The 26,292-nt window shown below is 48.0% G+C and overlaps 1 long non-coding RNA gene across 1 annotated transcript in view; it reads left to right on the top strand.

Moving 5' to 3' along the window:
* Positions 1–26,292, top strand: part of LOC138481680 (uncharacterized) — a 159,705-nt gene that overhangs the window by 75,169 nt on the left and 58,244 nt on the right. The window contains exon 2 of the long non-coding RNA XR_011274327.1: positions 13,538–13,620. This is a non-coding gene — a long non-coding RNA (uncharacterized lncRNA). The remainder of the gene's footprint in view (positions 1–13,537; positions 13,621–26,292) is intronic.

Raw genomic sequence — 26,292 nt, 5'->3', positions numbered from 1 at the left:
CGGGTCCCTGCAGTTAGCTTCCCTGTGTGTCGGGCTCCAGCCGGGTCTGTGGAGCTCTGGTTTCCCCTCGTATCTCGGAAGGTTGTGTGGCCGCCTCCTGTAATGGGCCTCGCACGATCTGAGCTGCTCAGAGGGGCCACTGGCGTCGGAGTCGGGCGGATCGCTGTGCTGGATGCCCGCAGATGCGTTTTGCGCAGATGGGCGGCTGAATAACTCCTGGAAACAGTGCTCCCATGTTACTGCACTTCAACCCCCCCCCCCAAGAGCTTATCAACCTTACAGTTCTGTGTACACTTGGTGTGGCTGGGCGTCGCCTCCCTCAGAAGCAGCAGGGTCCATTTCCGTGCCAAACAGTCCCGTAATTAACATCCTCCAAGCCGCTAGGTTGCCCACATCTTCTTCCCCGCAATTGCTACACGCTTCCTGCCATACCACTGTTTCAGCCTCCGCCCACTTCTGCAGGTCCCTCCACCATATCTCTATTCTTGGCCCATGGCGTTGCTTCCAACTCATGGCTATCCTCCTTTTAGCAAGTACATACGCCAGGTCTCTCAGTTTCCCGAGATGTTTGGTGTTCCGTGGTCTGGGGAACCCTCCCAGGAGGCAGGCCCAGGCCGTGTCAATGCGTAGCAGGACCCCATTATCTGCTAATTTCTGTGCCACTTCCCCCCAAAAGCCTTCAATCACTGGGCAGGACCAGAACATATGTGTCATGTCTGCGTCTTCTTCATCGCATTTCGGGCATGCTTGTCTACCTGCGTTCACAAACTTGGCTATTTTCTTCGGGGTCATATATGCTCTATGCGTAATGTATAGCTGTATTTGCTGCAATCTAGCATTCCTGGACACTTTCTTATGGTATCCCATGGCCCGTTCCCACATCCCATCAGTCAACTGCGCCCCAACTTCCGCTTCCCAGTCCAGCCTCAAATCCATCAAGTCCTTCCCCACCCGGGTCATCACCACCTCATATAATCTGGAGATCTCATGTCCGCCCTCTGATATAGCATATATTGTTCCGATCAGTGCGTCCGGATCTTCCGCCAGCACCGTCTCCGGCCAAGTCTTACGGATGATCTGTACCAACCTTAAATACGTAACATATTGGCCCCCGTGCAGCCCTGTTTCTTCTCCCAGGTCTTCGAATTCCCTAATGGCCCCATCCTGCCATATGTCTCCCAATGTGGCCAGCCCAACCGATTCCCAATATGTCCTGATAATTTTCCTAAACTGGCTATCCCCCATAGTTAAGGCGAACAGTGGCACCTGTGGGGAACACGGGCACGGGCTCTCTATCAACTGGCACGCTCTGCGCCAAATTCTCCACCCCAGCAGCAACATACTTGGGCGTCCATGCAAGTCCGATCTAGGGACCCAGACAATCTCTTTTAGGTAGAACGGGGCGCAGTCCCGCCCAACCAGCCTAGACTCAGGAGTCTCCTCATCAGAGAGCCATTTAGTCACGTATTGCAACTGGCTGGCCACATAATAGGCCTCAAAATTCGGCAGCTTGATGCCTCCCCTATGGTATAAATTTTGCAGTTTCCACAGGGCCACCCTGTTGCGGATGCCGTGCCACAGGAAGTCCCTGCATATACTGTCAAGTTTGACAAAGAACTTCCTGGGTATCAGGTATGGTATGTTACTGAAAAAGTGCAAAAGCCTAGGCAGGACCACCATTTTGAGCATCGCCCCCCGACCCATCATAGCCAACGGCAGCTTCTCCCAAAACTGCATAGTCTCGCGGATTTTCTTCACAGCCGCCTCGGTATTGTGCAAGTGTTCTTCCTTCACAGTATGATATACATCAATTCCGAGGTAGCGGAAGGACTCAGTTGCCCAGGGCACGGGCAACACCGGCAATCGTTCCAGAGGGACTCCTGCGAAGCTCCCCAGTGGAAACATGCTCGATTTACTGGGATTAACCGCTATGCCGGACAGCTCCTCATACTTTTCCATGACCTCTAAAATGTACTGGAGGTTTTCCTCCGGATACTTCAGGTACAATAACAGATCATCAGCATATAGGGATATCAAATGGTTCTCTCCTCCCACCTCGATGTCAACCAAGTCATATTGTTGTCTGAGGTACACCGCTAGGGGCTCTAGGGCCAATATGTACAACATCGGAGACCAGGGGCATCCCTGTCTGGTGCCTCTACTAAGTCGCCACCTTTTGGATATCACTGATCCTGTGCGCACCCTGGCCAGTGGCTCGCTGTACAGCAGTTTCGCCCACCCCACATAGCCAGGCCCAAACCCGTACCCCTCCAAGGCCGCCAGCAACCACGGCCACCTCACTGAATCAAATGCCTTAACTGCATCTAGGGACACTACCACCATCTCTTCATCACTTCTGTTCCCCTCTTCAATCACCCGGTGGAGTCGCCTGTGATTATGGGTTATGTTTCTATTGGGGACATAGCCTGTCTGATCCGGGTGTATCAGTTTACTGATGACCCTTTGTAGCCTATTGGCCAGGACCGCCGTCAGGATCTTGCTGTCCTGGTTCAGCATCGACAGCGGCCTATACGATCCACAGCTTTGTCTCGGTTTGTTAGGCTTGGGGAGCGGCACTATCAGCGCTTCTCTGAGCGTTTCCGGTAACCGACCCTTCTCGAAAGATTCGTTGAACATCTCTAGCATCGGAGGGAGTATCTCTGCCCTATACACTTTATAAAACTCACTCGGGAGTCCGTCTGTGCCCGGGGTCTTGCAGGTGGGCAATCGTTTCACTACCTCCTCCAGTTCCTCCAGTGTAATAGGTGTGTCCAGCTCCTCCCTCTCTTCATCACTAATCCTGGGCAGTTCTATGTCTTCCAATGTGTTTCTGATCTCTGCCTGATTTCCTCCCCCTTTGTCCTCATACAGTGCTCTATAATAATCAAAGAAGGCTGCATTAACTCCTTCTTGGGAGTCTACCTCCTCCCCGTCCTCTCTAACTATCATCCTGATCGGGGGCCTAGGGGTTTCTCTCTTATATAGCCATGCCAGTAGGCGGCCAGTTTTGTCTCCACCCGCATGCTGCCTCTCAACATATTTTCTGTAGTTAAGGTTGCAGAGCCTCTCCGAAAGCTCTGAACACCGCTGCTGCAGCTCAAGTACTAAATCTACGTCCCCTCCTGCCTTGCTGCATTCGCGCTCCAGTTGTCTCTCCGCCTTCTCTAGCTCTATCAGAACCCCACCTTGCAGGCCCTTTGACTTGGAAATGGCGTCCCCTCGCAACACAACCTTGAATGCCTCCCAAAGTGTACCAGCCGAATCTACACTGCCCGTGTTAACCTCAAAGTACCGCTGAATCGCTTCCCTGATGTCCTCCCTGAAGACCGAGTCCCTAAGCGCCTCCGCACGGAGGCGCCATGTAGGTATCCGCGCACGAGGGCGGCCATACTGCCAGGTCAACACCAAGGGCGAGTGGTCCGACAGGACCCTCGCTCTATATTCAATTTGAGTGGTCGCCATCACCACCTCTGACGTGGCAAAGAAGTAATCCAATCTCGTGTGTAGGTGCTGTGGGGCAGAGTAGTGAGAATACTGCGAGGTATCAGGGTATTTCAGTCTCCAAACATCCGCCAGCCCAAAGTCGCCCAGCAATGTCTGTAATACTCTGGCCGCCGGGGTGGGCCGATCAAACTTACCGTCGGACCTGTCCGCCCTTGGGTCGAGAACACAGTTAAAGTCCCCTCCCCAAATAATCGCTCCCCCCACACATGTGCCCAGACGAGTGCATAGGGATCTGAAGTATGCAGCAGCGTTCTGGTTGGGAGCATATGTGTTAATAATGCAAACCTCTCTGTTCTCTACCAGGGCTCTGAGCATGACCAGCCTACCCTCCGTGTCCACCTCCTCCCGTGTAACTCTGAGCGGAACGTGCGGTGCTACCCAGATTAGCACTCCCCTAGCATAGGCAGAGTACGGGGAGCCCACCACCGTGCCACTCCACTTTTTCCCCACCAGTTCCTGCTTGTGCCGGGTCAGGTGTGTTTCTTGCAGTAGTGCAATGTCAATTCTCTGTCTTTTGAGGTACAACATGACTTTGTTCCTTTTTAAATAGCTATTAAGTCCCCTGACATTCCAGGTGACAATCTTAAGGTCTCCCATGGCAAGTGCGTTTGATCCTGCCTCCCATGTAGCGATTCCCAACTGCCCACGTGACACAGATGGCGTCTCGGTCCAGTAGCTCCTCATATAAGCTCAAACTCCCTTTAACTATACACACAACAAAACCCCTGCTTCCCTCCCCCCCCCGTACCTTCCCCAACATCACACACCCCAACTGCTGCCCAGCTCCAGCCTCAGAGCTCAGGCACCCCCACATCTAGCTCCGCAAGCACCGGTCGGTGCACGGAGCCCAGTAGGGTGAGGTCACCCTAGTGGCCACCCAACTAAAACTATTGTGGGGTAAAGAGTATCGCCCTGTAAGGCTCCCGGTCAAATAAACATTAATCACGGTGTCTTTGACAAATAGTGCAATCATCTGACCTTCTTTACCGAAGGTGTCACACCGACTATATTCAAGTCCCACGAACCACGCCATCTTGCGACGCCATTTTACGCTTCCCGTATCTCTTCCGAGCCCTTTCTGGGCCGAACTTCTGATTCCTGGGGGCATCCTTGCGCATCGAGCCATCCCATGGCATCCTCCGGGGTCTCAAAAAACAAAGTTTTATGTGCATGAATGACCTTCAATTTTGCAGGATAAAGTAACATGTATTTGTGGCCCGCTTCTCTCAGCCTCCGCTTTACAGACCCAAAGTTCATGCGACTACGCTGTACAGTCAAGGTATAATCTGGATAAGCCGTGATGTTTGCCGCTCCTCTCGCGATCGTCCCTCCTTTACGGAAGTATTCCAGTATCCTCTCCCGGTCGCGGTAGTTGAGGATTTTGGCGATCATAGGCCTAGGCGGGTTCCCCGGAGTCGGCCTCCTCGTTAGGGCTCTGTGTGCTCTTTCTACTGCAAATCCTTGAGATAGGGCCCCTCCAGGTATCTCCTGTAAGAACATGGATTCGATGAAATCCGTAGGGTCACGGCCCTCCATCCCCTCCGGAAGGCCCACCATGCGGATGTTGTTGCGACAGGCTCGTCCCTCTGCCTCCTCCGCTCTGCTCTCAAGGTTGCCCACCCTTTGTGTCAGGGCGTGCAAATCGGCCTTATGGGTGGCGCAATCTGCAGTATTCGGGCCAACTTCTTTTTCGAGGGACTCCGTGCGCTCCGCCAGGGCCCTGACATCCTGTCGTAGCAAATTAACGTCCTCTTGGACCTCTCCAACCTTGCGGTCCAGCGCCATTTTTAGTTCAGTGACAGCCAGTTCCAGCTTTGATTCCCAGGCCGCCCTCAGATCCGCAATCGCCGCCAGGATTTCTTGGTTGGTGCACGAAGAGGTCGCGCCACTCGCAGCCAGCGCATCCTTACTTTTGGTAGTGTCCTGGCTCGGGGACGTCCTAGTGAAGTCGTCTAAGGTGGGCTGTTTCACCTTCGGTCGCACTGGCCTGCTCGACATGACTCAGGGAATCAACCGGCTGCTCAAGTAGCCAGTGTGCGTACAGTGCACCTTCACAGCTGGGCCACTGTGCAGCTCGCTTCTATTCCTGTCCCGGGTCCTGGTCGGCCATTTTGAGTCGCCCTTTGTTCCCGGCGTCTTTTAACTCGTCGTCACCGATCGCCGTCGCCGTTAATCCTGTGCCCTCCAGAGGTTCACAGTGCGTGGCCAACACCTTCACACACCAGCATGTGTATCGTCGGTGGTCAGTGGTCCGTCGTACCGCACATATTTGCCCGGATCGTTGTAGGATCTCGGGAGCTCCTCCAGAACGCGTCCTCCTACATGGCTCTCGTAGCCACGCCCTCACATAGCCATCTTTAACACAGTTCATGAATTTTGAACAGTTCATGATTTGCTCATTTTCATCAGAAAGCAGGGTTCCCTTCCCCTAGCTTTCTCTCAGCATCGGGTCAGAGACTTTCGATTGTAGAAGGGATTTGACGTGACACTTGTAGGACCACTCTGACACCTCACACTACCCTTTCCTAGGGCCTTCTGCTACTTTCAGTTTCCACACAAAACAAAAGGGGCCAGCGAGATTCCCCGCCTGTGCTATCAATGTGGTAGGCCCCTGTGCACAGCTGACATCTGTTCCTCAACACGCCTGCTGTAACTCCCGATCTTATAATTTCCCCTTCGGATTCTTTGCGGGTCTGATTTGAAAAGGGCAAGGGCAGTTCCTCCTTCACCGTCCCTCCAGGTCTCGCCACCTTTCTCCTCCGTTTGAACTACCGGTTTGGTATAGCAGTTTCCTTGTGCGTTCGGCCTTGCTCATAGTGTGCTCTTGTGCTCTGCCTTTTATCCCTGCGGGGAAAGTAAAGGGTCGTCAGGTGTGCATGGTTACGGTCAATTGCCTGATTCTGCCTGACCCTTGTGTTGGAACATGTCAGATGAACGGCTTTGGTGTTAGTCCGTTGTCTGTCACGGTGTGAGAAAGTGTTCGTGTCGGAAAGGGGTCGGGGGGTTTAGAGTTTCTAAACATCCTATGGGGTAGGATGGGGAAAAGGTGTTGTACGGAATTATAGCCCTCATACTAGGGGTTTTGATAAACTCAGAAGGGTGAGGTTTGTAAGGTTGGTGAAACAAACAGGAATAACCGGGATTGTTAGCGTGAAATGAACAGGGGGGATTGTGGGAATGGTAGTGTTTCTTCAAAGTAGACTGAGAGTCTGGGAAATAATAATCAGAGAGACGTGGAGAAGAATGACTGCGAGTGGTTGGGTAGTAAACAGAAAAACAGGGAATCTGGGAGATGTGGTTTCCGAATGTAACAGGGTTTGGGCTTCTAGGGTATGAATCAGATGTGGAAGGGTCGTTGGATATAGGTAAGGGAGATTCTCTGGGTGGAAGGGAAGTAGATGTAGAACAACCTACAAAGGCCTCAGGGACTTCTACCTTCTCGCCTTTGCCCCTGGTATAATATACCACATCTCAACCAGGATATTCCCCTCCGAGCATAACCCCTAGCTCCCATAACCAGGTGATCCGTCCTCGCTCGTCCGACCCCAGGGTGTGGGATCTGAGACCGCCAGCCCTTCGGTGGTCACCTGAATAAGGGATTCTCAAGGTCTACCTGGGAGAATACCCTCAGGTTTCTCAAAGGACATTCCCTGGCCCAACATTCCCTTGTTGGTACTGCCTCTGTGATCTTTATGGATACTAATCTTTTCAATGCCCCTCTTGCCTGCAATAGTTACAGACTAGGCGGCCAGCCATGACTGCCCTCCGACCCTACTGGCTTGGCCAACATCTCAGTCTCGGTTGGTCAGTGGGGCCCCAAAACCTCTGTTGGACCGGCAGCACCCATGGTAATTGTTGGAATGGGTGCCACCCACTTGCCCCTGTTGCATCGGAGGTCCCATTGGGGGCCCCCTCCTCTATTCCTCTGTCTACTCCCTCGCCCTGTTGGTGAATCGGCTTGTACAGCTCTGCATCTGTAAGGTTATCAGTTTACTCTCAAAAGTCTCTTTCTTCCGTTCCTGACACCAGGTGCAGTGATTTGGAACCACCACCAGCTCTGCCACTGGTTTGGTCTGCCAAACGATGCACACATTCTTAAGCTGTACCTGGCCTTTTACCTAAAGGCTAGTAACAAAAACGTTATCTATTGCTTCCAGTGCAGTCTTAGACGGTTGAGGAATTCTGGAGAGTTGGGTATACACCACTTTTTTTTTTAAACAAGTTTATTTAAATCTGGTTGCATCAGAGTTATTACATAGTTTTACGACAAGGTAATAATAGTACTTCACAATAATTAATTAAAAAGCCAGTTCCCATGAGTATTCCTCTTGTCTTTTGTCTGTAGGTCTAGTACCTTCGTACCAGACCGCTTCGGGAAGAGGCTGGGGATTTGGGTGCTTTGTTAGGGGCGTATGAACAGTTTTGCCAGTTGCGGTTGGAAAGTGAGCGCCTGGAACTCCCGGTCATATTCCAGAATGGGGACCCAGCAGTCTGTAAAGCGGTGGAGTGCTTCTTCTTTCGCTGCTGTAACCTTCTCTGCTACCATGATGTGCCAGACCTTCGTCCACCATAGCGGTAGTAGGGGACCTTTGCATGTTTTCCATTTATGTGCTAAAGTGATTTTCGCCACCAGGAGGTGTTGGGGTCAGTAACCTCGCTGTTGGTCCCTTCCTCGGGTAAGAGTCTGTTTGCGGGGCCCCCAGTAAGATCACCTCCGGGTCCATTGGCAGTCTACAGTGAGTGATGGATTGTAAGGTCTGACGCACCTCTTTCCAGAATGTTCGCTCCACTTGGAAATCCCACCACATGTGGAAGTACTTTCCTTGCGCTCGACATTGTCTCTAGCACTTGGCGTCTAGGGAACTCTTGAAGCGATGTAAGCGTTCCGGAGGGAAGTACCACCGGTAGAGCAGTTTAAGAGCGCATTCCTTGTTTGTAACGCATCTGGCAGCTGTGCTTTTCCTAGACCAGATGCCAATACAGGTTTGGTCTTCTATAGGGTGGCCTAGGTCCATTTGCCATTGGGCCATGTACAAAGGGCGTGTGTTCAGCATATCCTCTTGTAGTAATTTATATAGCCTTGTGGTAAGTCCTCTTCTACAGCCCTCCTGTAGCGAAAGTTCTATGGAGTGAAGCGCTCTAATGGCTTCACGTTTGTTTTCCGCGGCGGGGAAATCCAATGACGAATTTGTGCATACGTGCATCCATTGTCATAAACGGAATCCTGACCAGGTAACCCCACACTTGTACTTGCAAAGGATACAAGAGGTCCAGTCAGACTTTAACAAAAGGATACGTGGTGAGGTAATCCCAGCCTGATGTATCTTGTTCACCCACTGATGGGGGACCACAATGAAGGTTAGGAGATCAGTATTAGACCTTCCAATTGATAAAACACTCTATCTGATTATGATTAAAACAGGTAGAAGGAGTGATCAATGGAAAGGGCAAGGAACATGAAACAACCAATCTGTTGGAAATAAAAGAGAACTGTAAGTATGGCTCCAAAATGTAATAATTTAATATACTCCTTTAGAACCCACACTGACCTGTGGTGAAAAAACTGAAAAGGCTTCACGTTGAACACAAGATAATCCAATGGAAAACAACGGCTACGAAGGGGGAGGTTAGTAGGAAGCTAATCCCAAACGGCATGAGTGTCACGCTAGTGCCGGGTTGGTGCACACCTGGATAGCGTCCCAAAGTTCAGTGCACTAATGGTATCCAATAGTAATGTTCATAACCAGCAACAAAAATTAGGATATGAAGAAAAGAAGTTCCAATGCCCTTGAAATGTTTGAACTGAAATGTTCACTTCAATGATGCTGGATAACCCCAAATATAAATGCCAGAAGAAATAGTTCCAGTACTATATGGCTGTAAGTTATAGGCACAAAATGGATAGATTCCAATAGTAGATAGGAGCAACGGACAAGCAAAGCCAGATAACGCTTACTTGAATTCTCTGAAGAGATATGGGTTCCAAACACCCTCGGGTCAGTGAGGATACTGCCGGAAACTGGAACGTTGAAATGGACGCTCCAAACACCCTTGGGGAAGTGATGATACTGCAGGAAAAATGGAACACTGAAATGGGCACGTTCCCGACCTCCGGGGCAGCAAACAGGAAGTCTCACTGGATGAAAGCAGTAGGAGAATGAAATCCCGCAGCGGTGGTACGAATGAAGGAAGAAAATAGCTGAGTGCCAGCAATGCAGAAAGGCTCAGCGAGCAGGGCTTCACCGTAAACCAACACGAAACAATCAGAAGCGCAGTGAAAATGCCGTAGTACGACTATGTACGTGCGGCTGAGTCACGTGTCGGGAACACGTGACTATAATTGCGAATACTTTGGTGCCAACCAGGAAGTGTATGGAATAACTTCCATGGCGTATAGAACGGTCTGGCCGTTCTGTGAGCCGTTCCGTGAGCAATGCGCATATTTCTTGGAATAAAGCATGCTGGAGCTGCACGGATTCTGTGGGGAACTGCAGAAGTAGGTGTGACATACATCTGTTTCTATTAGGGCAAATTTGGTTTTGCATTGCTCAAAGGTTAAGGGGGTATTGTTCTCATACAGTTGCGAAATTGGTTCACTTTCAGGGTTGTTCTCGGGAGTCTGTCGTTGGCCAGTATCATTTTGCGGAAGAGAGGTGTCGAAGTGGAACGTCTCAAGGACCAGACTCATGAACGACCAATCTACTTTGTCAAACGCTTTAGTTGCATCCAGGGAAAGCAGTGCCAATTCGCTGTGTTCCATCGACAGGACTTCTGCTAGATTGAGTGTCAGCCGGATGTTGTCTCCAATGCTTCTTCCCATTATGAATCCTGTTTGATCTGCATCAGTAAGCTCAGGGAGGGTCTTTGCTAATCAGTTAGCTAGTACCTTGGAGTATATATTTGCATCTATGTTTAGAAGCGAGATGGGTCTGCACAGACGCAATCTCTCAGGTCCTTTCCAGGTTTTAACAGTAGGATTGTGGTTGATTCTTGCATTGAGGGGGTTGTCATGCCCTTCTCTCGGAATGAGTTCAGGAGTTCTGTTAGCAGGCCTATAAAGGGAGGAGTTGAAGAGTTTATGGCATAGTAACTTTGTTTGGTTTTAATGAGGGTCTGGGCTGTTTCTTCTGCGTAGTGTGCTTCAGGTTTGCTGCTTGCGATTCGTAGGGGTCGTCCGCTTTGGGCGACTAGCCCTTTTTGTGGATTGCCTCTATTGACGCTATGTCTTTTTCTAGTAGTTCTCATAGTTTTTAGTGGCGCTTTTTGTAGGCTGCTTTGTGGGCTATTAGCTCCACCCTCACGCCTTTTAATTTAAACTAGTTATTGATGGATTTGGTTAGTGTGTCTCGAAGTGTCATGTCGTTCAGCAGCGGGTCATAGAGGGACCATTCGGGTCTGGCGGGCAGGTCCGGGTTATACCGGGGCATGGTCAGAGATTATCTTTACGCCTATCAGCGTCACATCTGTATAGGAGAGAAGTTGGGGGCTAGCTAACAGGAAGTCGGTGCGAGAGGAGGTACAGTGCACTTGTGAGTGAAAGGAAAAGTCTTTCATGTCCGAGTGTAAGACTCTCCAAGTGTCTACCACTCCCAAGGATTTAAAGAGGTGAAGCAAGCCCAAGGCAATCTTAAAGTCTCTTGGTGAGATTTGTTAGCCAAGTCTGTGTAGAAGGCCTCTTGTTTTTCGTTGGGGGCATAGACAGAGACCAAGGTGTAGTGTTGGCCAAACAGCTTGCCTTTAATAGCGATATAACGGCCGTTCATGAAGTTCTATGAACGGGATGCCTTTAGCCAGTAAAATTGCTCTGCACCCTTTTTTGGTGCCACTTGTCACCAGATATTGTTTTGGGAAGGCTTTGTTCCATAGGCGTTGGAAGTCGGTCAGGACCAGGTGGGTCTCTTGGAGGAAGATCACTGAGCCCGATAAGTCACTGAGGTGTCGAAGAATTGATTTACGTTTGCTCGGCGCGTTCAGGCCTCGAACGTTGAGGGTTATAAAGCAGAGCTTCTGATGGGGCAGGATGTCCTCCCAGGGTCCGTCTTATCTACTGAGCGGGACAGGGCTGGGTTCCGGTGGTTTCCAGTTGCCATTTGATACTGTAATCTACCTGTCTTTCTGCTGCGACCGGGATCTTTAACTTTTGTGAACTTGTAACAACCTTTATTTTTTTTCATAACAATTTGCATTCGTTTTTCAAACAAAATAACATACAGACTTTGTTAATGACATCCAATGACACATCACTTTGTACATCTGCTCAGTCCACCCACGCCCCCCCTTACTATCCCTCTTCCTATTCCACTTGTAATTGATATATGTGTATGTAATAACCTGCTTGAACTCCTCTCCACAACCCTATTCCGCCGTTTGTGATGGTGTGTGTATCTGAGTCTGAGTATCACCGTGTGCTGGGGGCATCAGTTCTTGTATCATTTGTTTCCAGGCATTACATTTGTGTTCTGCTCCTCTTGACCTTGGTGGGATGCTTCTTGCCACACAGCCGTTTCTGCCAGTGACCATTTCTGGAGGTCCCTCAACCACACTCCTATAACTGGACGTTATGTGCTTTCCACCCTATTGCTATCCTGCGTTTCGCCAAGATGTATGCTAAGTCTCTCAATTTACTCATGTATCTTGTCCGCTTTGGTCTCGGGGAAAATACCTAGCACGCACGCCTTAGGGAGACCGTATCTGCCGATAGCCCAAACCTGACTAGGGTCTGGGCCACGTCCTCCCAAAATAGCCGTATTTCCACGCAGGCCCAACACATATGGATTAGGTCTGCATTGATCAGGCCATATTTCGGACAAGCTTGTTCTGTCGCCTTACTGAATTGTGCAATTTTCTTCGGAGTTAAATATGCTGTATGACTAACATATAATTGAATCAATTGTAGTTTCACATTCCTGGACACTGTCTTGTGATACCCCATGGTCCTTCTCCAAGCGTTATCTGGCAATTGCTCTTGCAATTCTACGTCCCAACATTGTTTAATCTGTATTTGCTTTGCCATCAGAATCTCATATAGTCCGGATTCTGCATGTTCCCCTTCAGAGCTATCATAAAGTGTTTCTGTTGTCTCGTCTTCCACCAATACTCCCTCCGTTCCTGGCCATTTCAATTTCAGTCTATGTAGAAGGGAGTCATGGGTTATATATTGCCCTACCCATACTCCTGATTCCGCAGCAACCTTGTTAAAGGTCTTTGGCCGTCCTTCCTTGCATATATCACCCAATGTCACAACCCCTCTAGGCTCTCAATATTTCCTGACATTCAGCCTCAGTTGCGCTTCTTCGCTCTTATGGGATCTGGGTAGAATAGGGTGCGTCTTTGCCCAAAATGCGGCAGGCCCTCTGCCACATTGTCATGCCTAGCTTCAGCAACAGAGGGGGCTTGGGATCATGTGGTACTCTGGTCCACACCATCTCCTTTAGAAAGAATGGGGTGCATGCCAGTTGTAGTAACTCTGTATCTTCGGTGCGTTCATCAGCTAGCCAATATGTGGCAAACTGTAGTTGGCAAGCCACAAAATACCCCTCAAAATCCGGCACTTTTATCCCACCTTGTTCGTATGGTCTCTGCAATTTCTCCAGCGATAATCTACACCTCGAATTTTGCCATAGGAAACTCCGGCAATGTCTTAAGAAAGGCTCTGGGTATATTATATGGGACATTGGTGAAATAAGGAAGCAGCCTTGGAAGCACTACAATTTTCAACAACCCCTCCCTCCCCATTAACGAAAGCGGCAGCTTGGCCCAAAAGTTCATGGAGTTCTCTATTTTATTCACCACCTTCACTGTGTTCTGCATATGTTCTACTTTAGGCTTAGGGTAAATGTCAACTCCCAGGTATCGAAATGTGTCAGTTTCCCATTTAATCGGCAACACTGGTAATGCCCCCCCGGGGACTTCGCCTGTACCCTGCCAAGGGAATTAAACTTGACTTCTGTGCATTTATTGTAATCCCAGATAGGTCTGCATAGTGTTCAAACGCATCCAATATGTCTTGTAATTTAATCTCTGTTTGTTGTAGGTAAAGAAGCATATCACCCGCAAACAAGGAGATCAGGTGTGTGTTGCCCCGTATTCTGATGCCAGCCTCATGATATTAATTCCGTAAGTATACCGCTAACGGCTCTAAGGCCAATATAAATAACATAGGAGACCAAGGACAGCCCTGCCTGGTGCCCCTGCTTAACTCCCATTGTTCAGATATTGCGGTGCCTGTCTTAACTCTAGCTGCCGGATTACTGTATAGTAGCTTCACCCATTTAAAATATGTAGGGTCCAATACCAAAACCTTTCAGCACTGCTAGCAGCCATGGCCACCTGACCAAAAGTCAAAAGCCTTGACTGCATCCAGCGAGGTTACCGCCAGGAGCTGGGCACTGTCTTGGTGTGATTGATGACGCGGTGCAACCGTCTTAGATTACATGTGATGTTCCTGTTTGGGACATAACCTGACTGATCTGAGTGTATGAGTTGGTGAATTAATGGCTTCAATCTGTTAGCCATCAGAGCAGTCAGTATCTTCCCATCCTGATTGAGCAGCAAGAGGGGTCTGTAAGAGCGGCATTCTGTATCGGGTTGGGTTTGTTAGGCTTCAGTAATGGGACTATAATTGACTCTTGCAAAGACAGTGTCAAAATGCCTTTATCTAGAGATTCATTCAGCATTGCCAATAATGGGGGTGTGATTTCTGCCATGAATTCTTTATAGAGCTCGCTAGGTAGTCCGCCCACACCTGGAGATTTCCCTGACTGCAGCCCTCTTATGGTGTGTTCCAACTCCTCCTTAGTTATGGGGACCTTAAGCCTGTCTGCCTCGTCCGCATCTAGCTTTGAAAGATCTATCAACTCTAAAGCCTCTTCTATTTTTGACTCACGGGTTTCTGATGTCTCCTCATATAACGATTTATAGAGCTCACAGAAGCTTGTTGTCACTTTGTTTGTGTCCTGTTGCGTCTCACAGGTCTCGCCGTTCTTTGCCATTATTGCTCAGATCATGCTCTGCTCCGTCCCACTTTCATATAACCAGGCTAACAAGCAACCAGGTTTATCTACTTCAGTGTGCTGCCATTCCACATATCTCCTATAACTCAATTTAACTAATATATCCCAGTGTGCTAAACACTCCTGCTGCAGGGCAACAGCCTCACGAGCACTCCCGCTCGGGAGATCACTCTGACCATTTATGGCTTCTAATTTATTTTCCGCCTTGCATAAGTCATTCTCTATTGCGGCCTGAACCCCATTTGCCTTGGCGATTGGCGTCCCTCTGATCACCACATTGAAGGCTTCCCATAACGTGCCCACTGACTCCACACTTCCTGTATTGTGCGTAAAATAATCTTGCACCGCTTCTTGGAACTGTTCCCAAAATGTTTTATCTTTCAGGGACTCACTCCTCAGCCTCCACATCGGGATATGTGCTCTTGGGGGGGGTGCTCCATGTAACCACCAACGGGGCATGATCTGACAACACTCAGGCTTTATATTCCGCCCCCTTGAATTCCCCCAGCGTGTCCTCCCCTGTAAAAATATAATCTAACCTAGTTTACAGGTCTTGGGGAGCAGCATAATGTGAATATCCACGGGACTCCACCATATGTCTGAGAGCTTAAATGCTTGCAACAGTGTGCGTACGGCTTTGGCCGAGCGGTGTGTGAATTGCCAATATCCTCTTTGTAAGGTCTAAGGTTGAAAGATAGACTACATTACCCAGCCGATCTATCATATCATCAATGCGGGGCCTGGGGAATGCATCAAAAGCAGAGATGGCATTTACTTTACTAAAATCTATACAAAATCTCCAAGTTCCATAAGGTTTTGTCACCAACACCATGGGAGTGGACCATGGACTACTGAATAGTTCAATGATAGTGGCTTCTAACATGGTCTTCATTTATGTGGCTATAATTTATTTTCTAGCTTCTGGTAACCAATAAGGTTTTAAATGAACCCCTTTACCAGGCAGAGTGTGGATATTATGAATTGTACCTTTCACTCTCCCAGGTTCCTCACGAAAAACATAAGGAAATTGTCTTATTAAATCATATAGGTCTTGTTTTTGGTTGTTATTAAGATCAAGTGAAATCAATAACTTCTTGTCTACATCTTCCGGTAGTAAACATGACAATATTATAATTGGTGACTCCGAGGGATTTTCCTTCCATGTGCCACCTTATAATTACAAGGACCCATTTGTTCTAATATTTCATAGGGTCCATGCCACCGAGATGCCAATTTATTCGCAAACGTAGGCAAGAGGGCCAGGACTTTTTTGACCTACTGAGAAGAATGTAGGTGATAACTTTTTATAGGCAAGTTTTTGTTGTTCTTGGGCCTAGCTCATATAGGTTTGCACCAAAGATCTTACAGCTGACAAATGTTTTAACCTACTGGCTTTTTGATAAAGTGGGATAGGTGCTTTTTCTCATACTTCCCAGGTTTTTCGTAACATATCAAGAAGATCCCGGGGGGGTTTTCCCATAAAGGAGTTCAAATGTGGAAAAATCTGTGGAGGCCTGAGGGTCTTTCTAACAGCAAACAAGGCCCATGGTATCATTTGGTCCCAGTTTCTTCCATATTGTTCAACCAATTTCCAAAGTATGATTTTAAGGGTCTTAATAAATCTTTCTACTAACCCGTCTGTTTGGGGGTGAAACACTGATGTTCTAAGGGTAGCAAAGTGCAACCCTTCTTTGACTTCCGTCCATAGGTTTACTCATAAAGGTAGACCCCTGATCAGTTAAGATATCTCTTGGAAATCCTACTCGTGAAAAAAATGAATTAGGTGTTTCAAAATTTGCTGAGTGGTATTATTTCTCAAAGGGAAGGCGGGCAGCAATATCCACAATGACAAGAATGTATTTGTTCCCTAACTTAGAGGTTTCCAAGGGCCCAACATTATCCATGCCAATGCGGGAAAACCGAACCTCAATTATTGGTAATGGATTAAAGGGAACCAGAGATGGTATGTGTGTGCTGGTTTTCTGACACACCTCACATGCTTGGATAAAGGTTTTAATATCTGCATGAATTCCAGGCCAATACAATTCTTTTATTGTGTGAGCCTGGGTTTTATATTGACCCAGATGACCCCCTGTTAGATGCGAATTTGCTATCTCTGCTTGTGACTTTTGGGGATGACCAACTGAGTTCTATTTAGCCCTTCTGAAGTGGTATCTCCTCTGTAGAGAAGTCCAGGTTTCAGAAAGAAAACGGACCTCCTTTGTCACGCCTTCTGTTGCTGATATGTTTAGTATAAAGGCTTCTGTCAATAAAGGGTCATTCATTTGGGCAAAGTGTTACTCTTTAACTTTTTACTCTCTGGAAAAATCCCCACATGCAAACTCGTCGGTAAAAACAATACAACAAGGCCTACCTTGTCTTCGTCCAAACATGAAGAATGGATAGATCTACCTGGAACCTGCTTCCGACCCCTTCTAACTCAGGTTTCGAAAGGAGACTCCCGGGAAACCCTCGTGGGGGAGAAAACCCGGCTGCCGGTAGAGAGCGTTGGGTGCAAAGCTGGTTTCAAACTCTCGAAGATCTTGCGGGATGAAGTCTTCTAATGGTAAGTAAGTCGTTGTCTATGAAGTATCCAGCTCAGGAGAGATCTGGGAATAAACGTATAGAGTTTAGCGAAGGTAATGTGTCGGACTTCCTATGAGGGTTGGATGAGAATTATAATACCTGCAAGTGGTAGGGACTGGGTGTCGGCAGAGGATTTCCGATCGCTGTTTGTAAGAGTGTGTCCCTTTAAAGATGGATCCCAGACGGCGTTCCGATAAGGAGCAGGACGGTAAGCTGAAGAACTGGGTTTCTTTGGGAGGAATAAGGAAAGAGTAATTTAGAAAGGTCTGAACTATATATCTGATTACCGGGTGTAAAGCGGAAAGAAGCTTACATGAGTGGAGGCTGAGACACACCGGTGGTCGAATGGAGTCGATAATGCAAGCGTGGGTGACAGAGGAGGAGGGGCTTCCCTGCTTGAAAAGGAAAGGAGAGAAATCAAGGGTTAGTAGATGCAAAGGTTCTAAGGCAATAGTAGTGTGAGGTTTCTAGCGGCAACTCACGAAGCGAAGCCTCTGATAGCAGTAGCAATGCGTTGTTGTCCAGGAGCCGTGGATTCTTGTAGTGTTTCCGGGATGGGAGGCGGAGCTTCGCTTCCGTCTCCCGTCCTGACAACTAGACCATTGACACCGAGTATAGGCGCCATGTTGGAGGAACACAGCCGCAACTTTGGTTGAAGTCGCCAGCGGTTCCATAATAGACCGCGTCGGAGACCCATCGTAACAGTATGCCCCCTTCCAAGGGAGGAAAATCCCGGTTTACCCGGGTGGAAGCGATAAAAAGCACAAACCAACCGCGGAGCATGAACCGCGGAAGCAGGTTCCCAGGAGCGGTCGGCGGGGGTGTAACCCTTCCAGTCCACAAGGTATTGAAGAACCCCTCTATGGTAACGGGAGTCACAAATCCCCGAAATCTCATACTCCGGACCTGAGTCCGTCATAACAGGAGGGGGAGAACCACACGTAGAGCGGTGGAATTGGTTACGCACATCTGGCTTTAGTTGTGAGACGTGAAAGGTGGGATGAATGCGACTCCAAGACCTAGGGAGTCTCAGTTTGAAGGCTACCGGTCCGAATCTGGCAATGATGGGAAAAGGACCGAAATATTTGGGTGACAGTTTAGAGGGAATGAGTCGCCTGGGGAGAAACTTGCTGGCCAGCCACACATGATCCCCGATATTGAAATGTGGGGTAGGAGTTCGATGTCTGTCGGCTTGTTTCTTGCTCCTGGTCTGGGCTTCTTGCAGGGCCAGACCTGCTTTGATATGACCCTGGTGAATGGTATCGATCAAAGCGTCGATGTCCGGGAACCTGGTAAGGGTGGAGGTCACATGAGGAAAAACTGAAGGATGAAATCCATATGTGCAAAAGAAGGGACTGGTCTTGATGGAAGAATGTGCCGTATTGTTATAGGCAAATTCTGCTAAGGGTAGCAGATCCTTCCAGTTGTCCTGGGTCGACGAGACATAACAGCGAAGGTACCCTTCCAGGGTCTGATTCAGCCTCTCCGTCTGTCCGTTGGTTTGCGGATGAAAGCCGGAGCTTAATGCTCTCGAAATTCCCAATGCCTGACAGATGTGTTTCCAATACCTCGAAGTATACTGTGGTCCTCTATCAGAAATTATAGTTTCTGGGAGGCCGTGAAGAGAGAAAATGCGTTCCAAAAAAACCCATGCCATAATGGCTGCTGAGGGAATAGTAGGCAAAGGGATAAAATGAGCCATTTTAGTTAAACTGTCCATGGTGACCATGATGGTGCTACACCCCTTAGAAAGAGGTAAGTCCACTATGAAATCAGTAGAGATTATCTGCCAGGGTTTGACTGGTAGTAGAGGTGTCACCAATTCCCCCAAAGGGGAACACCGAGGTGTCTTGGTTTGTAGACAGACAGTGGAGGAAGCGAGATAGTCTCGCACATCAGTGCGTACCGAAGGCCACCAAAAATGTCTCTGAATGAGTTCCAGGGTATTAGTAAACCCTCGATGTCCTGCCGCTTGAGAATCATGACATAATCGTAACACCTCTTTTTGGAGTTCGGGATCAGGAATGTAGACTTTTTCTCCTTTGAACAGAAGACCCTGACTTCTCGTTAATCCATAAGTCGATAGTAGGGTAGAGTCTAGGATCTCGAGGTCTTTGGATTTATTTTCCAGTCTTTGTAGAAAGAGACGAACTACAGATATGGACATTGTCCTTGGAAACATAGGTTCGGGTTTAAAAGGGACCTTTTCTTGAGGAGTCTTTCTGGATAAAGCATCTGCTTTCAAATTGGAGTTTCCTGGAACAAAAGTAAATTTGATCCGATACGGAGAGAAGAAATAGGCCCATCGGGCCTGCAGACTATTGCAGGTTTGTGTGTACTGTAAAGATCGGAGGTTATGATGGTCAGTCCTGACCTCTATAGGGTGTTGGGCCCCTAGAAGAAGGTGACGCCATTCTTCAAAAGCCCGTTTGATGGCTAGGAGTTCTTTCTCCAACACCGTGTAGTGCAGTTCAGCCGGTGAGAGAGTTTTAGATAAATAAGCCACTGGTCTTTCTATGTTCTGCTCGTCTGGTTGAAGTAAGACGGCCCCTAATGCATACTGGGATGCCTCGGACCCCACAATGAATCTTCGACTTTGATCTGGTACTTGTAAAATAGGAGCCTGAGTAAAAAGAATCTTGAGTTGTTCAAATGATCTCTGTGTCTCAGTGGCCCAGACAAATGGGATGTCTTTTTTCAGCAGATACGTTAAGGGTTTGGTCATCAAGGAGAAATGAGGGATGAATCTTCTATAAAAGTTGGCGAAACCTAGAAATCGTTGAATGTCTTTAATAGATCGAGGAGAGGGCCATTCTGTGATTGCCGATATCTTGTCAGGATCCATTGCAATACCTTGTTGAGCAAGAACGTAGCCTAAGTAAGAAATGGTGGTTTTGTGAAACTCACACTTCTCCAGTTTACAGAACAGATGATTCTGTTGCAGTCGTGTTAACACTTCCTTTACATGTAAAACATGTTCTTTCCAGGTAGAAGAAAAAATCAAGATGTCATCCAGATAAACGATAACATAATGTAAGCTGATGTCTGCAAAAATGTGATCCATAAATCTTTGAAAAACTGCTGGGGCATTCATAAGTCCAAACGGCATGACTCGATACTGATAATGACCAAACGGCGTGCGAAAAGCCGTCTTCCATTCATCCCCAGCCTTTATTCGAATTAGGTGGTAGGCTCCTCTTAAGTCAAGCTTGGTGTAAACTTTGGCTCCTTGTACTGCTTCTAATATATCGGGAATGAGAGGCATGGGATATTTGTCCGGGATGGTGATTTTGTTTAAACCGCTAAAGTCGATGCAAGGATGGAGCTCGGTGGTGTCTTTTTTTGGTATAAAAAACAATGAAGCTGCTGCGGGGGAAGTGGACTCGGAAATCAGACCGTTCTTGATATGTGTGTGTAGATATTTTTTTAGTACTTCCTTTTCTTTGGCTGATAGGATATACATTCTCCCGAAAGGGAGTGGACGATCTGGGATGAGGTCTATCGCACATTCGTCCCTCCGGTGAGGGGGAAGTTCTGAAAACTCAGACTGAGAGAAGATAGAACGGAATGAATGATATTCTGCTGGTAGGGAAGAGACTTCATTTACAATAGTATTGGCAATCCCTGCCTCCTGCTCCGGATTTGGTGAAGGGGGTTTCGCTAAAAAGTGACCGTGAACACAATGTTCGGAACCTAAGAAAAGAGTACCCGCCGTCCAGTTGATGTAGGGGTTGTGGACCCTTAACCACGGGATACCTAGAATGACTGGATAATGAGCGGTCTTAATGATGTCTAGCTCAATGTTCTCATGATGGGAGACCACCGTCATCTTTAAGGCTCTTGTGTGATCCTTAATAGGCCCAGATATAAGAGGGCTACCGTCGACGCTTTCCACGGGGATGGCTACGGTCTTAGTAGTACGTGGGATAGCATGTTTCTTAGCCCAAACATCATCAATAAAGTTGCCCGCGGCTCCGCTGTCTATTAAGGCGGGCACGTTAACAAGACACATGTTATCCCAAGCTAATGAAACACTTAAAGTAATCATGGTGTTTCCATCTGCTAGGGTAGAAGGACTGATAGTGTAATTTGGAAGGGGACTAATAGTAGTTAAAGAACCCGAAGCCGTTGTCCCCTTTACGGTCGGGCATTGGCATTTCCCGGTTTCCTCGGGGGTGCAACCGTACATTCTTTAACAGTATGACGGTTTGATCCACAGTACATACACAATCCTTGTGTCTTTCTCCGTGTACGTTCTGCAGGAGAGAGAGGACCCCTTGCGTTACCTAATTGCATGGGCTCCTCGCTAGTATTCGATTTATGAGGAGAAAAAAAAGATTCCATATGGTATCTAGGATTCTTTCCTTTTCGCTTTTCTCTGTTCCTTTCCTGAAGTCTATAATCTAACTGCATCACTAGAGCAATAAATTCAGTCAGGTTGGGAGGTCTCGGAACTCGAGACACTTTGTCTTTTAGTTCTTCCGATAACGCTCTTCTAAAGAGAGTAATCAGTGCATCGTCTGACCAAGAGGTGTCGGCGGCCATCCTTTTAAAAGTAGTTATATAGGCTAGGATATCCAGGTTCCCTTGTTTTAAGTCAAGGAGCCTTTCCTGAGAGGCGACAACCACCTCTTGTCTGCTGAACATGCTGCGGATACTGTTGCAAAATGCCGGATAACAGTCCAAAATGGGGTTGCTATTGATGACTAAAGGAGTGGCCCATGCTAAGGCTGCTCCTGTCATTTGTGCAATTATATGGCCCACTTTGTCTCTGTCCGTGGGAAAAAAGGCTGCCTTAAAGGCAAACTGCACTGTGCAAGATTCAAGGAACTCTTTCACGGCTTGGGGATTGCCATCAAATCGACCGCCTGGTAAAGGCCCGGGAGGGACTTCTGAGCTTCGGGCTGTCTGTCCCCCTTGCTGTCGTAATGCAGTATTTTCCAATTTTAACTGCTGGACCTCTGCAGAAAGGGTCTGCATGGCGGCCATCATTTGTTGTAGCTGTTGTTCCATTGTTAATACCTGTCGAGTATGCCCTGTGAGTCCTCCAGAGCTTTATTTTTTCCGGGCGTTGCTAACTGTTACTCTTTAACTTTTTACTCTCTGGAAAAATCCCCACATGCAAACTCGTCGGTAAAAACAATACAACAAGGCCTACCTTGTCTTCGTCCAAACATGAAGAATGGATAGATCTACCTGGAACCTGCTTCTGACCCCTTCTAACTCAGGTTTCGAAAGGAGACTCCCGGGAAACCCTCGTGCGGGAGAAAACCCGGCTGCCGGTAGAGAGCGTTGGGTGCAAAGCTGGTTTCAAACTCTCGAAGATCTTGCGGGATGAAGTCTTCTAATGGTAAGTAAGTCGTTGTCTATGAAGTATCCAGCTCAGGAGAGATCTGGGAATAAACGTATAGAGTTTAGCGAAGGTAATGGTGTCGGACTTCCTATGAGGGTTGGATGAGAATTATAATACCTGCAAGTGGTAGGGTCTGGGTGTCGGCAGAGGATTTCCGATCGCTGTTTGTAAGAGTGTGTCCCTTTAAAGATGGATCCCAGACGGCGTTCCGATAAGGAGCAGGACGGTAAGCTGAAGAACTGGGTTTCTTTGGGAGGAATAAGGAAAGAGTAATTTAGAAAGGTCTGAACTATATATCTGATTACCGGGTGTAAAGCGGAAAGAAGCTTACATGAGTGGAGGCTGAGACACACCGGTGGTCGAATGGAGTCGATAATGCAAGCGTGGGTGACAGAGGAGGAGGGGCTTCCCTGCTTGAAAAGGAAAGGAGAGAAATCAAGGGTTAGTAGATGCAAAGGTTCTAAGGCAATAGTAGTGTGAGGTTCCTAGCGGCAACTCACGAAGCGAAGCCTCTGATAGCAGTAGCAACGCGTTGTTGTCCAGGAGCCGTGGATTCTTGTAGTGTTTCCGGGATGGGAGGCGGAGCTTCGCTTCCGTCTCCCGTCCTGACAACTAGACCATTGACACCGAGTATAGGCGCCATGTTGGAGGAACACAGCCGCAACTTTGGTTGAAGTCGCCAGCGGTTCCATAACAGACCGCGTCGGAGACCCATCGTAACACAAAGGCTACGTCGGGAAGCATCGCAGGTTCTTCTTCTAAAGGCTTCACCGGTTCTGTTTTTGGAGGATCCTCAGATGGTTCGTCAAACTTCCCAAAACATTGAGTTACCCTCTCTGTACTAGCTTTGCCACTTTCTTGAAAGGGTTTAGTGAACATAGCTCTCTCCAACACCCCTTGAGCGATCTTATCCCCCTGATGAAGACCTACTTTCTTCCTGTGATTTATTAGTAATATCTTCACCTCCCCTCAGAGGTTGGGGTCTATAACTCCTGCTAAGACCTTGATCCCAAAATTCCATGCTAACCCCAATTTGGGTGCTATATATGTTTCTGGAGGAGGGATCAACATCAAATCTGTGGAGATCAACTTCCGCTCACCTGGAGGAATCATTTCATCTCTACTGCTACAGATGTCAAATCCTATAGAACCGTTTGTGGCCACTGAGGGATCTAATGCTCTGTCACTTATTTTTGTTAATGTTTTTATATCTTAAGGTTCCCAAACGTGTATCAGTTGAAACATATCCCATTTGTGTGGTTGACATAATGGAAGGAGACACAGACAAGAGATTCAAAGTTGAACAATATTTTATTAAATACAAGTCAGGATGGATTCAGGCCTAACTTACCCTATATATGAAGGTAGAATTTCCCTACCCAACGAAAAACAAGGAATTTCAGTAGGTTCAACATTAAAATATGTCTGTTTTAGAATCCTATACTCACAACTAATGCAAACATATGTTTAGGGTCATCAACCATAACTCAAATAGTGTTCCAAACAGACTGTTCTGAGCTACTTCCAGCTCTAGCTTATTTGTCAGCCTTCTCTCCCAAATGTCATTAAGTTCACAACAATGTTCAATTTCTCCTCCTGTGAATGTTAGAGGAAATACAGTTTTATATAAGTTATTAGTACCCGGCGAGAGTCAAGCAGAATGCAACACGCATTCTGATTGGCTCTCGCCAGGTCCTTACCTGGCTGAGAGCCCATCGATTCTCGGCCGGGATTCCAGCTGCCTTGTCCTCGGTGGGGTGGCGTGGCAGCCCCTCAGCCAATGAGGAGGCTCGAAGCGGGACCATCCCCACTCCGAGCCTCCCCGCGGCTGAGAGGCTGCCTTCGCCCCCCGTCGGGGACTCAGGTAAGGCTTTTTCTTTTCTTATTCCCCTTCCTCCCTCGTCCCTCCTCCCCCCCACTTACCTTCTTGTTCCTGATTCCCCGGCGAGGGACGAGGGAAGCCTCCAGCTGTGTGGAGACTCGGAGCGGGGCCATCCCCGCCCCGTGCGTCCACACGGCTGGAGGCTTCCCTCGTCCCTCGCCGGGGACGCTTTTATTTTTTTTAACTTTTTTTTTAATCCCCTCCCCACTCCCGCCCTCCCAACCCCACTTACTTTGTTTTTGATCCTTTTTCGGGAGCGGATGCGCTGGGAACACTTGTGTTCCCTTCCCCAAGTCTGAAGATTATCAAGAGTTGTTTTCATGCTTTCATCACAGCAGGCTTCCTTGTCGACATACAGGAGCTCTCTGGTCAAGGTGCAGTTTCAGACCATACAGCCCACCAATTACAGGTCACGCAACCAGGAACTTTCAGCTTTCCTTTTAATTTCTATATTAGACTTAATGTGCAGTTTCTTAGGGTGCAGCTTCAGTTTTAATACATTAGTATCTTTCCATTTAATTTCCTTTTGATTTTCACATCCATGTTCGTTGGGTGGGGGGATAGTTCAGGGGCAATACCTTTGTCTTGGAAGCAAGAAAACGCAGCACAACACAGGTTCAAATCCCTATCCCGCACTTAGCTTAGAAACCAATCTGTGATAATAAGCACATTATAAAAGAACAATTATAATTAATTATAATTAAAGGATAGTTCCGGGACCTTTTTTTTATTGTCCCTACGGTTCGGCCATGTGTTTTTAAGCATAACTCGGTAGATCGTAGAACACTTTCCTATGGACCTTACCCGACTTTTCGTCCATTAACGCACTCGAAATCAGCCGCCATTTTCTGATAATCCTATCATTTCCCCCCATCGCCCTGGCTCACCTGCTTTTGCGGCACTAAATCAAATCCCCCGCCCCTGAGCCTGACATCAGCAGACGCGTACCGCCCATTTCCCAACGCCAAAGCACGTTTCGTGTCAACAATCGCTGCGCCTCAGCTAATGAAGTGTCGCCATGGAAATGGCAGGACGCCTCTTTCCTCAATAAGTATAAACACACCGTTTCACAACACACAGCAGCAGATTTTCGATTCCATTACTCTCTCTGTGTTACTTTGAGCATTCTGTGACTCGTTTCTGTGCTCTGGTCAGCTACCTTCGCCGCTTCTAGGCCTTGTGAACACCTGTACCATCTCTGTAAATTATTTTACTTTCTTTACCACAATAATGCCGTATATGTACGAGCCCGAGTACACCGAGCAAGAACTACTGGAAAGGCAAGCACGCGAAAACGATGGGGATTCGGACGGCAGTTGGGAGGACCAGTCAACGGATGAAGAGCCTGGACCATGTCGCATGGACGGCGTCTCCACCTGGTGCACGTGCAATCGGTGCGAGCTAATGCCAACTGAGGAGGAGAACTGCTGCTGCCGTGAAAATTCCGGGTGCTTGGCCTACATTTCGGAAGGCGAGCCAAGTCCGCAATGCATCACCGAGCTGCCAGAGTTCAGGGAAGCCTGCCTCTCACGGACCGTGTTGAGGATGATGATGGTGCTTATGCACGAACTTCGCGGCACTGTTCGTCTGCGTAATCCGAGTAACGAGTAAGTATACTCTGGTTTTGATGTCAGTGATGCGACTAGTATGTCATGGTCGTCTCCCACATATAAAATGACATCTACATATCATTCGAATGCGTGTAAATTGGTTCCATATTGTGCATTTTCTAGATAGAATTTTTTTCAAAGCAGAATGACATTTTTTACCTGAATCGACAGTGATAAGAAAGTTTTGTCATTTTAATACAGTTTGCATCTTTCGTTTTCACAGGTGGTACAGGCTGGTGGCCTATCATTGCTTCACTTGGTGGCTTCACGGGAGGCTCGGACACCGCGTTCGGAGAGTAATACCTGCCTGTGCGGTACTTGCCATTAGACAACATTTCCCCAGCG

This window comes from Ambystoma mexicanum, chromosome 5p (genome assembly GCF_040938575.1).
Source record: "Ambystoma mexicanum isolate Mex_15411 chromosome 5p, UKY_AmexF1_1, whole genome shotgun sequence".
Lineage (NCBI taxonomy): Eukaryota > Metazoa > Chordata > Amphibia > Caudata > Ambystomatidae > Ambystoma > Ambystoma mexicanum.
The sequence above is the reverse complement of the archived record's forward strand: the minus strand, read 5'-3'. Positions and strand labels throughout refer to the sequence as shown.